The following is a 16,411-nucleotide window of genomic DNA, read 5'->3' on the forward strand; positions in this document are numbered from 1 at the left end:
AAACAACATAACGGTTATAATTAGACTAACAAAAAACTTTAGACTTAACAAAAGACTAAAGCCTCAATCTTCTGCATAAACTAATTACAAATACATTCCAGCCTACTTTATCGTGCACCAACTAACGCAACTTTATGCTAACAATTGTTCATAATAAAATGCCATAGATAAACTTTATTTCTGCCAAACCCCACACTTATCATTTCATAATCGAATTCACAGCAGACATAGCAACTAATATAAATTAAATTTAGCTGAGGTCATATGGAAACAGTGTAACAAAGTAAAACTACCAAAACATACTAACATGTCCCAAATAAAATATATGCATAAAAGGAAAACCAAATTAAAACAAATAAAAGTAAAAAGTGAAGAGACTTACTTGAAATTGCGGAGAAAGGTAAGAAAAATAAGAGAAATAGAAGAAAACAGCACCTTGGAGCTTAGAAAGGGGGGTAGGAAAATTTTGAAAACTCCCCTTTTTATAGGCACGGGGGTTAGCATAGGCGAGGGCAAGGCCGTGCTGGCCAGGACTCGACCCATGCTGAGCCCTAAAGCTTCATTATTGCACCATTTGGCATGGGTGGGGGCACGACCGTTCTGACCAGCATGGCCTGGTGTTGCTGCTCGTGGTGCCTTCGGAAGTCATGGTGAATGGCTAAAATCCCCCATTCTACATGTGTTTTCTCATCACGGGGTTGACTCCGGCTGTGCTGATGAGCATGACCTAGTGTTATAGCCCGTGATGGCCATAAAAACCGTGGTGAAAGGGTGGATTCCGGGCTTTCCTTCGCCATCTCGAGTCACCAAACTCCCTACCTACATTTGACACATATATGCACACATTTAGGCCGTAAATCAAGTAAATGAATCAAATGGAAAAGTCTCACTTCACCGATTACCAAAAATCCGACATAAGTTATTCCAACCCTAAGTTCATACAACTATGTTTAATATATAAAGTAAGTGTTCTAAAGATCAACAAGTATGCAACGAATGATAACATAAAAGTGGACCGAAGAAAAGAACATAAAACTAGATGGGAATGCCTCCCAAGGGCGCTTCTTTTTTATTCTTGAGTCATTTATCTAGACTCAATATGAATCATCATTGCAGGTACATAATCATGTTAACTCGTTGCTCAGTCTCCAACGAGTTTATGTGATACACCTATAGCCTATGTCCATTGACTTTGAAATCACCCTTCTCGGGATGATGAAGCTCGACTGTGCCATATGGGAAAACTTACTTAACCACAAAAGGCCCTGACCATCGACTTCTGAGCTTCCCTGGGAACAACCGAAGACGTGAGTTATATAGCAATACTCTATCTCCACTCTGAAACTCCTTGGGACCTTTGAGCCTCTGATCGTGCCACTTCTTTGTCTTCGCCTTGTAAATTGAGAAGTTTTCATATGCTTGTTGATGCCATTCCTCCAATTCACCCAGTTGCCACTGTCTTTCCTTACCTGCAGAATCAAACATCAAAATTACAAGGTTTAAGAGCCCAAAGAGCCCTGTGTTCTAATTCGACAGGTAAATGACAAGACTTCCCATATACCAGTCTATAGGGCATAAAACCTGTGGAGGTCCTATATGCAATTCTAAATGCCCATAATGCATCATATAGTTTCGAGGCCTAATCCTTCCGACTTACACCCATAGTTCTCTCTAATATACTTTTTAAACCCCTATTAGTAACCTCAACTTGCCCACTGGTTTATGGGTGATAGGGAGTGGGGAACCGCTGTGTTACACCATAGCACCTGAGTGCTTTCTCCAATTGAGCGTAGCAGAAATGCGTTCTCCTGTCACTAATTAGCACTCTTGGTGTTCCGAACCTAGCAAATAACTTTTTAAGGAACCTGCAAATAACTCTAGCATCATCAGTAGGTAAGGCCTGTGCCTTCGGCCATTTGGAGAAATATTGAACAGCCACTAGGATATACTTATTACATTTGAGGAAGGGAAGGGTCCCATGAAGTCAATACCCCAAATGAAAAATATCTCAACTGTCTGCATACTGTTTTGGGGCATCTCATCACGGGCAGAGATATTACCTGAGCGCTGATAAGCGTCACAAACCTGAACAAAGGTTCTAGCATCCTAGAAGATAGTTGGCCAATAAAAGCTTGCATCCAACACCTTCCTAGTAGTATGGTTCGCCGCTTGATGGCCTCTTGCAGGTCCTTCATGACAATGCCTCGAGATTTGGAGACTCTCTTCGCCATAAACACATCGGCGGATGACCTGGTCTGCATACACTCGATATAGGAAGGGTTCTTCCCAAATATAGTATTTCAAATCGGCAAAGAATTTCTTCTTTTGCTGATAAGTCATACCCTTTGGTAAGATCCTAGCCACAAGATAGTTAGCATAATAAAAAAACCACGGAGAATCAGAATATACCCTTAATGAATACAAGTGCTCTTCTAGAAATCGATCATCTATCGTGCTCTCATCAAGTGCATCCAAGCTTGGATTCTCTAGTCTGGATAGGTGATCTGCTGCCAAATTTTCTGCGCCCTTCTTATCTCTAATCTCAATGTCGAACTCCTACAACAATAAAATCCATATCAATCTTGGCTTAGCGTCATGCTTATTAAACAAATACCTCAAAGCTGAATGGTCAGTGAAGATGATGGTCTTTGATAAGACGAGGTATGATCGGAATTTGTCGAAGGCATAAACGACAGCCAACAACTCCTTCTTTATAGTAGTGTAATGTTCCTGGGCTCCTGTTAACGTCTTGCTAGCATAGGAAATGGGTTGGAACTTTTTATCAAACCTCTGTCCAAGCACAGCTCCAACTATATAGTCACTAGCATCGTACATTAATTCAAAGGGCAGCTCCCAATCAGGCAAAGCCATGATAACGGCTATGGTCAAAAGTTTCTTTAATAACTCAAAAGAAGATACACATGCATCATAAAAAATGAAAGGTGCATCATTAACTAGCAATTGAGTAAGAGGCCTAGCAATCTCAGAGAAATTTCTAATAAATCTTCTATAAAATCCAACATGGCCTAAGAAACTCCTAACAGCCCTAACAAAACTAGGGGGTGGTAGCTTAGATATTATTTCTATTTTAGCTCTATCGACTTCCATCCCCGCATGTGAAATCTTATGCCTTAGAACGATTCCCTCTCTCGCCATAAAATGACACTTTTCCCAATTTAGCACTAAGTTAGCCTCAATGCACCTAGCTAACATATGTTCTAGATTTTCCAAACAGTGAAAGAATGAGTTACCAAAAACAAAGAAGTCATCTATAAAAACATCCATCGACTCCTCAATCATATCATCAAAAATGGCCATCATACACCGCTAAAACGTAGCCGGCGCATTGCATAGGCCAAAAAGCATCCGTCTATAAGCGAATGTCCCATAGGGGCAGGTGAAAGTTGTCTTCTCTTGGTCTTCAGGTGCAATTGGGATCTGAAAATATCCTGAAAAACCATCAAGGAAACAGTAAAACATATGTCCTGCCAATCTTTCTAACATCTGATCAATGAAAGGAAGAGGGAAGTGATCCTTCCGAGTTGCATCATTAAGCCTCTTGTAATCGATGCACACTCGGAATCCTGTTACCATCCGTGTAGGTATCAGCTCATCCTACTCATTTCGAATTACTGTCATGCCTTCTTTCTTTGGCACAACCTGTAGAGGGCTCACCCAAGAACTGTTAGAAATAGGGTAAATTAATCCTGCATTTAGGAGCTTAATTACCTCCTTTTTCACTACTTCCTTCATGTTCAGATTAAGCCGCCTCTGTGGCTGAACTATTGCTCTATAGCTATCCTCCATAAGAATCTTGTGAGAACAAAAACTAGGGTTGATCCCGGGAATATCAACAATCTTGTAAGCGAAAGCCTTCTTATACCTCTTGAGCGCATCTAGAGTTTTTGCTCGCTCCCCAGGTTACAATAATCACCGGTAACTTCTCTTCCTCATCCAAGAATCCATAGCTTAAGTGCTTAGGCAACTCCTTCAATTCTAAGGCTGGGGGGTCCTCAAAAGAAGACTTCACTTTTCGCACTTCTGACCTGTCAAGAGAAAGAAAAGGATCAATAGAACAGCTAGGTTCAGTAGCCAATAAACTAGAGAGCTGCTCCAACACTTGCTCGTTGGAAAACTCCTCCTCCTCTCCTTGTAAGGCTACCTGCAAAGGATCATCAAGTAACATTTCCTGTAAGTGAGACTCAACCAAATTATCCATAATATTAATAGAAAATACAACATCATCATGGTCTAAAGAGTGTCTCATAGTAGTAGCTAGGTCGAAGGTAATGGTCTCATCGTCTACCCTAAGTTTAAGCTTTCCATCACAAACATCTATTACAGTCCTAGATGTTGCAAGAAAGGATCTACCTAGGATTAAAGGTACAGTACTCTCACCTTCCATATCCATAACTACAAAATCTATAGAAAAAATAAACTTGTCTACCTTAACAAGCACATCTTCAACAATATCCCTAGGAATCTTTACAATTCTATCTGCTAACTGAATGCTCATCCTAGTGGGCTTAGGTTCATTCAAACCTAATTTATCAAACAGACTAGTGGGCATTAAATTTATACTAGCTCCTAAATCAGCTAATGCACCACTAATAGGCAAATTGCAAATGACACAAGGAACAGTAAAACTCTCCGGATCTCTTCTTTTGAGTGACAACTTGTTCTGAAGAATAGCCGAACACTCCTCATTCAGAGTCACGAGTCCCAAATCCTCCAACTTCCTTTTGTTGCTCAAAATTTTCTTTAAGAACTTTGCATACTTCGGCATCTATGAGATAGCTTCAACAAAAGGCAGGTTAATCCGTAGTTGTTTAAACAAGTCAAGAAACTTACCAAACTGCGTATCAACCTTCTCCTGCTTAAGTCGAGTAGAGTAGGGGACTGGTGGCTGGTACTCTCTCACAGGGCTTTTTTGCCTGTCTTCCACCTTTTCTCCTCCCATTGTCTCAGGCTTTGGCTCTTGCCTAGCTTACTTATCCTGCATACAAACATCCTCATCATCAGCTAAAGGTAGAGAGCTAGACAGTTGCTTACCTGATCGCAGGGTGACAGCCTTGCAATGCTCCCTAGGGTTTGACTCTATTGTGCTAGGGAGCGATCCTTGTGGCCTTTCAGACAGCATCTTCAAAATCTGCCCAATTTGACTATCTAAATTCTGGATGGATGCCTATTGATTTCTAAAGGCACTGTCCGTCTGTTGGAATCTCATCTCTGTCGACGTGACAAACTTCATCATCAGCTCCTCCAAGTTAGATTTATTTTCTACTAGTAGAGAGCGTGATGGTATACTTCTTCTTCATTGCTGTGGTGGTCACGATGCAGATTCTGAAGCTTCAGTGGACCCTAGGCGTTGTTATTTCTCTACCCAAAATTTGGATGGTTACGCCAGCCGGGGTTGTATGTGCTGCTGTATGGGTTGTTATGCTATCTAGGGGCATTACCCATGTAGTCTACATGTTCCATGTCAGCAGAAACAATAGAGAAAGAATTATTACTAGAGGCAAACATACCTCCCGCATTACAGTTTGCGCTGTAGTGCGTGCCATCGTAAAATTCACAGCTTATTTGGGCTGCATGAACCGGCATCTGAAGCTGGTCTAACTTCTTAGTTAAAAGCTCCACTTGAGCTGCCAAGGCTGCTGTGGAGTTTAACTGGTTGATCGTTCCTTGTTTGACCGGCCGACTCCTAGAGGATTGCCGCTGGTGGTTGTTCATGGCCATCTCCTCTATCAGGTTCTGCGCTTGCTCCGGCATCTTGCTGTTCAAAGCTCCACCTGTTGCAGCATCCACCATTTTCCTCGTAGCAAGGTTCAAACCGCTATAAAAGGTTTGAATATGCATCCATATTGGTTGACCGTGGTGTGAACAGCATCTCAACAAGTCCTTATACCTCTCCCAAGCGTCGTACATGCTCTCATCGTCCATATGCACAAAAGAAGAAATGTCATTTCTCAATTTAGCGGTTTTAGCTGGAGGAAAATACTTGTAAAGAAATTTTTCGGCCAAAGATTTCCAGGTTGTAATAGTGTGCGGTGGAAAGGACTACAGCCATCTTTTTGCTCTATCCCTTAAAGAAAATGGAAATAATCTCAGTTGGATGGCATCATCGGTAGTTCCATTTATCTTGAAAGTGTCTCATATCTCTAAAAAGTTGGCTATATGGGCATTAGGATCCTCGCTTGCTAGCCCCCCCAAACTGTACATTATGCTGTACTATCTGGATCACACTTGGCTTTATCTCAAAATTGTTAATTGCCACCGCCGGTCTGAGTATACTTGTTTGTGTCCCATCCAATGATGGTCTAGCAAACTCGTACATCGTTCCATTGGCGTCTGCCACAGTATTTTCGTTGTGATTCTCCATCCCTTCTAGTTTATCAACAGCTACCTCAACCTCAATCTCCTCCTCTTCTAATTGCAAACGCTTCCTTAAAAGTCTGAGGGATTATTCTGGAGGGCGCCAAAAACTTGATAGTGCTATTTACGTAACTACGATCTAAGGCAGTGAACCTATCGATGCAGACTAGCACAAATGGTGAGTATCAAGGTCGTATTCTCAGGAAAGGTGAACCTAGACCTACTGTAGCGTCTTATATTATCTAACCTAAAAAAATCAATGAAGTGTTATGCTATGATTAATTGTGAACAAATAATTAATTAAATGTCAAATAATCTGAAAGGATTTAGGAAAACTCTCGAAGGAAAAAGCAAACCCTAGAAGACCTAAGTTAATTGGATTTTAGTGAAGATAGAGATAAATTGATTATCAATTGCAATTACCCGTGGACAAAGTCTTAACTGAATTTGGTCTCCCTCTCGAGATAACCGAATTCCTAAACCTAATAACCTAAAGTTAGAATCTCTTCCTAACGATCGATTATTCGATTAGCATTAAGGTTTAACTCGCCTTTATTAAGCTTTGTTAATTCTTAATCTGGCTAGTCAATTACCCTTAACTCTAAGTGATTATTAACCAGTTCTTGCTATTCAAATTTCTGATTACTAAACGAATTTCTCAATTAAATAAAGCAATCTAAATACCACAATTCACAACGTCTCATGAATAAAGTGACTTCTCATTAATAATAAAAGCAAGAAGAATCAAGAATTGACAATCAAAATCTCATAACATTAAAATCAATCCAACAACATAGGAACCCCAATTTGGTTTAACAATTTAGCTACTCATACTAATAAGCATCAGAAAATAAGGAATAGAATCAGAAAAGTAAATTAAAGGCATGTACACTCTTATTCTTCAAGTTGGATGAAAAATCCTAAATTCCCAATTCAGAATAGCAATCCCTAATTTGCCTCTTGAATGCTCCCAAATCTTGTCTTGATCTTCAATTTGATGTTAAAACAAGTGTAATCCTTCCCTCAATTGATGAAACTGATCTCCCAAAGTCGAAAATTGAGGTATGGAAACAAATGATTTAAGTTTGTATAATGGAAATCAAGTCAGAAAATCGAACCCTAATTCACCAAATCATTTTTGCCTATATAGTCCCTTCAGCACAGCCGTGGTTAAGCCTGTGCTGATCAGCACGAGCAGAGTCCAGACTGTGTTGAACTTATGCATTCAGCTTCTGTTGACCTCTTCTAAGCCGTGCCCTAGCCAGTGCTGAGCCACTACGGGCCGTGGTGGAGACCGTGGTGGCTGCGGAAACCGTGCCAAAATGGCACTCTTGGAGAGCAGCTACTTGACAATTCAGCACGGCCGGAGTCCAAGCCGTGCTCAACCTCGGAATGCTAGTCCTTGCTCAATTTGATGGATTCTGGTCCGTAATTGCGTGTATTTCCCTCAATTATTGATAATATCCTTCGATAATGACCTGAAACGTGAAAGGAACCAAAAGATAGGTGATTCTAGCATAAAATGAGATAATTATGCACAAGAATGCAAACAATTGGACATGTAAATATGTATAATATGATGCCTATCATGTGCCTTGATCCACACTCTTCTTAAATACCCAGAAATTTATCCTTTACCATAAAATAACTTTAACCAATCAAAACACAACAACTAAACCCTCCAAATATTTGTCGACACTTTTCTCCACCCCAAAACTCTGGTAACCATTATTCACTCTCAACAATAAGAAAAACCTTAGGAACAATATAGCTCCAATAACTTTTTTCTCAATTAAAAAATACACAAAAACCTAGAAAACCTTTCCTTGATTCCAATACCCATTTCACTTTCAAGCTTTCCTTTACTCACATACACTACACCATTAAACACTCATCACTAAAAGACCCTAACTTAAAGGCACTTCGAAAACCTTCATTTCCTTCACATGTTTCCACTTCTATCCACTCGAAGCATCAAAACCATCATCATTTTACCTATATAAGCTATATTCCCCAAAACTACCAAGACCCCTCATTATACTATTGTTTTCTTGTTTTTCGAGCTGATTCTAATCCATTCCAAAAGGCCTTTGAAGTCCTCTTTCCTAAAGAGCTTGGATGAGTTCCTCATCCTTAAAGCCCCTACATTTACCTTTTTTCATCAAAGGTAACACCCTAAGGGCCCAAACTCTAGAGTTAAATGTGCTTTGTTACCATTTTTTTATTTGTTTGCATCATATTTTAAGCTTCATGAAACTTCTGGAAGGTGTATATTGTGTAAAAGCCAAGAAAAATAAAAGCTTGAAGCTTCTATGATCTTATCCCATGCGAGATAAGCCTTATCCCACATGGGCTTTCGCTTAGTCCACGTGGGCTAAAGTTTACCACGTGCGAGGTACGATCATAGAAGCTTCAAGCTTCCATTTTCATGGTATTTTTAGCTTTTTTCTAAAAGGTCTTAAATTGATTTAACATGACTCAACATGATTTACGTTGATTTTGAGTTAATATATGCTCTTTATGTCGAATATGATTAATTAGGCTTTATAAGTATGATTAGTGAAATGATTAGGATTTATTATGGTAGTTGGTTTTCTATTTGGTTAATATGAACTTGGTTTTAAGTAAATTTGCCTAAAGTTGGCATTTTTGTGAGTTAAAGTAGCTATTTTGATGGATTAAACCTTTAATTATGTAATTTGCATGCTAAGTTGGTTTAGAACATGTTTAGTAACATGAGTAGGATTAATTAAATGACTTTATTTTCTGTTTGTCTTTGATTTGAGTTAGATTTAGGCCTTGCCTGATAAACTTTAATGTTGGCATGCCTTAGGTAATTAATAAATTAAAATTGTTTTTAAACATATTTTATTTGCATTAGTTGGATTTGTAAGTGTAAAACTAACTCTGTTTCCTCTACAGTATAGGTTGGAATTACTGTGGTTGACCTAAACTACAACAATTCCTGCATTTAGCCGATAGATATCATCCTCATTACATGGCAACAGAATAACGATGGATTAGTGACTACCAAGTTGGTTTTGAACATGGCGATGACTTAGCGACAATAGTATAATGACAGACACAATGCCTTTGCTAGTAAGGGTGACAAATTTTGGCGCATAAATAGCGAGGAGGTGGCAATGATTTTACATCGGGAATTTAGCGACAAAGTGCTTACCATTGCTAATTACTGGCGCCAAGGAGGCGTGAAACTTTGGCACCTTTCCTGTTAGTCTAGCGGTGGAAAATGTCATCAGTAACTTGGATTATCTTGCGATGGCAAGTTCTCCGTCGCTAAAAGTAATAACTAGTGACGACACACGTGCCGTTGCTAAAGGGCGCCTAACAATATATATGTGCAAACCTATAATTTAGCGATGGAGTGCGTCCGTCACTAGATTTTAGGAATTTAAAACCCGACAGTTTCCTCCTTTCCCTCTTTTCCTCTACTCTACATCACTTCCCCTCCCTATATTATGACTTTTTATTTTTTAATTATTTTTATATTTATTACTTTCTATTAATTTAAGCTTCTTATGAATGTTTTTTTAAATATATCAATGATGTTTTTAATATTAGTAAAAATAAAATAATTCAGATGGCAAACATACGCCTCCGTAGGGAGCGTCAAGGACGGACTACTCTACCACCCTTACCCCCTATTATGGAGATATCATAGACACCTTCTTTTATATCGACCTCTACACCCACTTTGAGGCCATTGTTGCCTTTACCACCCTCTACTACATCCACAGATTCTTCACCACTCACCACTGTTCCACCTTGCACTACACCTGTGCCACCACCTGAGGGGATCTCACTAGTCAGATTATCATTGGGGAGTTTAAATCCCCATATATGGATTGAGAATGATAGGTAATAAAATTTATTTTTTGTTGATAACTGTTGCATATTTAATTTAATAATCTTGTATAAATTAACTGCATTAAATTTCTTGTTTATAGGCCGGTATCCTCTCGTCTGTGCTCAGCGAGGGCTACGAAGATCTTCAGGAACGCTATAGAGTGTAAGGGGTGCGTATAGCGGTTCGTGCCCAAGGCGGCGAAGGATTCATACTTCACCGAGTAGAAGGTAAAAAGATTATAATTATTCAATAATTTAATATTTAGTATTGATTAATATTAATATTTTCTTCGGTTTTTTTATTTGTTGAAATTTTTCACTTGGAACCTGAGGTACGAGGATCAACTCCGACTTGCTTAGGATAGGCAAGCAGCCGAGAGATACTGCGAACAATATTCGGTTGGAAGAGGAGCGGGAAGCGGTCTCGATGTGTCTCGGAGGAGACCTGGGCCCATTGGACAAACTACTGGAAGAGGCTCAAGGTGAAGGCAGCCTTTGAGACCCACAACAAGAATCATCTTAGCAAGGTTGCCGATCCTGGTACAAGCCTTGCTCGTCATACTACTGGGTCGAGGTCGGCCATCGACCATAGGCGGTCACTAGTAAGAACTAACAAACTTATGTAATTTATTTACAAGTATTAATTAAATTTGTAACATAAAATTATCTTTATTCGAACCATTTTCTTTTGTTCAGGCTAGGGAGTTGGATCGCAAGCCTACAGCCTTTAAGTTGTTCCGCTGGTTGCACAGTAAGACCGACAGCTAGTTCATTGATAGCAAATCCTAACAGATTGTTATAAGTTACTTATAACTTATAAATTTTCAATTATTCCTATTTTTTTAATATGATATGATAATTATTTTCAATTTTGTCCAATACAAGATACTGTTGAGAGTGGGCAACTGCTACGTCTCAGCCTAGTGAGAGTTATTCCGATCCTCCACCGGTTGACATGTCGCAGTTGTTCATCGAGGTCATTGCTGGCATCATTCCACCACCAACACCTGCTGCTCTAGCTGTGCATCTATAACTACTACCCTAGATCCTCCAAGTCAAGAGCAAGGCAACTCCTCCTCATCCATTGGCTTCGATTAGACATTTTTTTTGTACATAGTTTTTTTACTATATATTTTTGTATATAATTATTTATATTTTCAATTTCATAATTTTAATTTTAATTTCTATTTATATTAACATTAAATGCAAATCAATTTTATTAAAAAATTAAAAAATGATAATTAATTAAAAATAATAAAAATACTAACTAATTAGAAAAATAAAAAAAACTTGGGTTTTGCGTCGGATTAGCGACGAAAATTAAATAAATATTTTTAAAATAAAAAAACTTAGCGAATGAATTTAATATTTAAAAATTAAATATAACAACATTTAGCAAGGATTACCGATGGATAGTAAATAAATATTTTTTAAAAAACTAATTAGCGACGAGATAATGATAGACATTTATTAATTTAAAAATAAATTTAACCTCAGAATAGCAACGGTTTAGCGACAGCTTAAATTCCAAATAGCCTACCGACAGATATTTTATGTCGGTATATTGAGATACAACACCTAATTGGCTACGCCTTTAGTGACGACAGCCTTAGGCTATGGCGACGACAAATGTTGTCGCCATATGTACCTACAGATTCTATTGACATCGTTGCACAAGTAACTTCGCCTTATCTAATGATGATAATGTTCTGTCGCTAGTTTATTGTTAAGTATCTTTGTCGACATGCTTTTCACATTTAGTGATGGTCGCTGAATACAATTTTCTTCAGTAGTGCTAATCCTCTAATGAGGATCATCCTAGGTTTAGGTTAAATGTGGATTTAATTGCTTATGTACTTATTTACTTATGTTTGAATTATTTAGGGTGATAGTTAATATTTTCCCCTTTTCTATAATTGCTTATCTTGTTTGTACCCCATTAATTCCTCTCTGTCCTTTATTTATATTGAATCTTTTGATTATTTAGTATGCTTGGATTTCATCTCACATGCTAAAGGTAAACCAGATTAGGTTAATTGATCACCTTACATGCTGACTAAAATGAATCAACTCACCAATGTGCATTTTTCACTCACTTCAATTAACCTAAAATAAAATAAACCTGACACCACATGTTAAATAAAACCAGTTTTTACTTGGTCACTTTCACATGTCAGATAAAACCTAAGGTACCAATGTACCTCCCCTTAGGATTAGTGGCACCAATGTGCCTCCTACTTAGGTATGTGCATAATTAGGTTAGTACCTTCTTTCCCTCACTTATACATTTTTAACAAAGATAATAAATGTCCTTGTAATAAAATGAGTGCTGACCAAAGTGACATCTAAAATGTCCTAGTGGAGGTTGGACATTTTGTTGGGCATGTTGGAGTGCCTAACCCATTCCCAGTACGTACTTAAATTTTCAAACCCAAATCTCTAATTCGAGGAGAGGGAAAATTAGGCTCTCCACAAGGAATTTGAGCCGTCATCCTTTGCCCCTATGTATTTATACTGATTATCTTACTTGAGTGGCGACTCCTAATCTTCTTTGATAATTCGCGGCCATCGCGGTTGTTGTGATCCATTGTGACCTCTTTAGGGACGGCTCACTTTCAGATCAAGACCAGTACGTATAAGACAGCCTCCAATATAGTGATGTAGCTGCAATCGCCTGGGGTAGGCCCTGAAAAGCCGCACTCATAGTGGCGACTCTACTGGGGATATAATGTGAAGTTGATTTTGATTGACTCTGAGGCTTTTTATTTTTCTAGTTTTATTTATCTACCTTTGCATACCTTTGCATCATTTGCATTAGAGTTAAGGCGACCCTATCTTATCCGGTGGCACTAGTATGTAGGATATCCCAATTCTATTTGAATAGGAGACAACACATATTAGTGACGACCACCACCCTTATGCATGTATTAGGGGTAAAAAGGCTTATTGTGTTAATTAGCAACAGTACTCGACCTAGTATAAAATAAGGTTATCCTCGCTAAAAGAAAGTAAGCTTGCTTACTCCAACCTAAGCTCATGTAGTGACGTAGATCCTTCCCCTAGGTTCCCAAATGATATATGAATAAATGCTTGCCTAGAATAACTTTGTGAATCCTCCTCATTATCTTCCTAATACACTTTGGCTTACTCAAACACTATTACTCGTTGGGATTGGAACAAAGATGTAATACCCATACAAACAGTAAAAAGTAGCACAAGTGCACTATGACCATAATGTTTTGATTTGCAATCTTATTCCTTTATGGGTGTTTGAAACATAGATCTAGGCTACCTTAGTCATAAATTTCTCGTTATGATGAACCGAGCCTTGGTTGTTCCATGTTAATGATCAAGCCAACCCAAAACACTTAGGGAAAAAGACTTCACCACCACTCAACTTTGGAAGGGAGTATTGCATGAAAGTGTGATTGTCAATGACTTGTTTGTTTACACCTACTCAAGCATCCATGCTTGGATATGGTTGAATTATGGATGAACTTTATGGTTGCTAACTCTTTTCTATTGATGGACATTGCAGATGCACTCATGACATATACGCACTTAACCCTTTAATTATAGTCACTCCCTTCTTGGCTTCAATAGACGCCGATGGATTTTAAGACTTAAGTGGAAGTTTGTGAGCCTCTGAGATGAGGTCATCATCATTAAATTACAAGTGCAAGCTCTGTTATGTACCATCGGGTATATGTGCTTAGCTTAGCCTCATACCACGTGTGCTTAGCTTAGACATGTGGGTTTAGCCTCAATCCGTCTAGGCTTAGCCTCACTCATGGATCTGAGGCAAAAGACTAAGGATTTTAAGCCAGCGAGATTTTTGTGCTCCAATTTTATGTTTTTAGGAGTTTTTAAAGTTCTTTCCATCTCTTCGTTCCATTCTAAAAGTTCTGAGTGTCCTTAGGTGCCTTTTAGAGTTTCTTTCCTTCACTACTCAAAGTTCACTTTGCAGAACTTGTCATAGTCTCGTCGTAGGGATTACATAATAGAAGGATAAAGATAAGAACACATTGTATCAAAGAACAAACATAATTGGATCAATTATAGTGTTCACACTAGAATATAAGGATAATGAATGGATTGAATTATATAAAAGAAATCGTTCACAACAAGGTTGATTAGTTTGCACTAATTCTTCCTATATATTCGGGTGGTCATGTGATGTATTACTAGATGTCAATCTTGATTATGAAATATAAATTAAATTAATTAAAGAATTAATATTGATTTAAAATATTTAATTCATAATTCATAATTAACTGTCAACATGTTAGGTGCCTTTTGGATCACACACATAGAGGCTTAAAGTTGAGATTAAAATGAGGGTTAAGAATGAGCTTAAGCTTATATACATTGGTCCTAATTAAATGTTAATTAAATTAATACGTGTGGGATTGATATATTCGGCTAAGATGGGCTAATTAATTAAGTTAAAGGATTAATTAAGTTAGCGCAAGTCCAACAAATCCAAACCAAGGTCTGACTTAAGAGTAAGCACGGCTTGGTTAATTCCTTATTCATTAAGGACTATATATGTGTGTGTGTATACACACACACACACACACATATATATATATATATATATATATATATATATATTCATTCTCTACATCATTTGGAGACGTGTAATTAAACCAAGAAAACATAGAGTGCTTAATAATCTTTAAGAATCTCTTACCAATGTTTGGAGGTATTTATTAGATCCTATGTAATTACGCATCTATATGGTTTAGATTTTCTCCATGTTATTTAATTTATTTCTTATAATTAGTATCAGAGCATGTCTAATCTCTATGTTGCTTTTAATTCTTGTGTTCATAATTATATATGTGTATGAATTAATTGCATGGGATTTGTTGTTGATCGTTTAAATGTAAAGGACTTATTTCACCTTTACTGTAGAAGTGCACATTTGTCATCTTTTACATATTTTGAATTTATGGATTCATATGGGTAAACAAAGTTTTGTTATTATGATATATGATTGCATGTGATTCTGTTTACTAATGGTTTCCTTTTGTTTATTGGATTTTCGGTGAGGTGAACAAGTTATTTAATTAATTGAAGTAATTATTTTTGTTTACCTATGAATTTTCTCCTAGCCATGAATTACTTTTAGTTTTCTCTAGTTTAATTTGATTTCGGCAAAAAAAGAAAACAAAAGTTCATTCTTTTATCTTTAATGAACATATGTTATTTCATGTATTTGCTGAAATTAATGTTATATCGATTGATTAGTTTGCATTTTTAATTTGATCTGATGCATTACAATTGATATATTGTTAATTAATTAATTAATTAATTTAGATATTTTGTGATTCATTAAATTTTAATTGATTAGGGTTTAGCCATAACAACTTAATTGTAATTTATTATGTTAAATGTAATATATTCTATTCCACATGAGTTTTGTTACATCTTTCATAATTAATTAGGATAAAATATTAGTTTTTTCTTTCTTACTTTACCCATAGGTAGTATGAGAGGTTAATATAGATTGATAGTTTTATCATAAGGACCAACATAAATCTCTTTGAGTGAAATTTAGCCTACATGTAATTTTGTGTTATTGATTTTTGAATTTTTCATATGCTTTACATGGTTAAATGCATACATTCGTTTATTAAGCCTCAATTGCTAATATTTAAAGGTATATATATGTTTATTTTGTAGTTACACAAAATATTAAGAGATTGGAAAATGGAAAGATACTTGATGTCTTAGAGTTTCTTAATTTTGATTCTTGTGTTGGTTGCATAAAGGGAAAACAAACTAACAAATCAAAGAAAGGTGCTAAGAGGAGTTCAAACATATTGGAAATCATACACATAGATATTTGTAGTCATGATATGGACTTATTTGGGCAAAAATATTTTATTACCTTTATCGTTGACTACTCTCGATATATGTATCTTTGCTTGCCTGATAAAAAGAGCAAAGAATCAAAAGCCTTTAAAGTTTTTAAGGCTGAAGTAGAGAAACAATGCAATAAACAAATTAACATAATGAGGTCTGATAGAAGTGGCAAATATTATGGTAGCTATGCTGAGGATGGACATGCACTTGGTCCATTTGCCAAGTTTCTTTAAGAAAATAGGATTTTTGCCCAATATACATCACTTGATTCTGTAGACCCAAATGGGGCAGAAAGAAG

The 16,411-nt window shown here is 37.1% G+C and overlaps 1 non-coding gene across 1 annotated transcript; it reads left to right on the forward strand.

Moving 5' to 3' along the window:
- The first annotated feature begins 5,869 nt into the window (after nucleotides 1-5,869).
- On the forward strand, nucleotides 5,870-5,976 carry LOC112534383. The gene has a single exon (XR_003078673.2). It is a non-coding gene; the product is annotated as a small nucleolar RNA R71 (small nucleolar RNA).
- Nucleotides 5,977-16,411: the final 10,435 nt, after the last annotated feature.

This window comes from Ricinus communis, chromosome 7 (assembly GCF_019578655.1).
Source record: "Ricinus communis isolate WT05 ecotype wild-type chromosome 7, ASM1957865v1, whole genome shotgun sequence".
In the NCBI taxonomy this organism is placed as follows: Eukaryota; Viridiplantae; Streptophyta; class Magnoliopsida; order Malpighiales; family Euphorbiaceae; genus Ricinus; species Ricinus communis.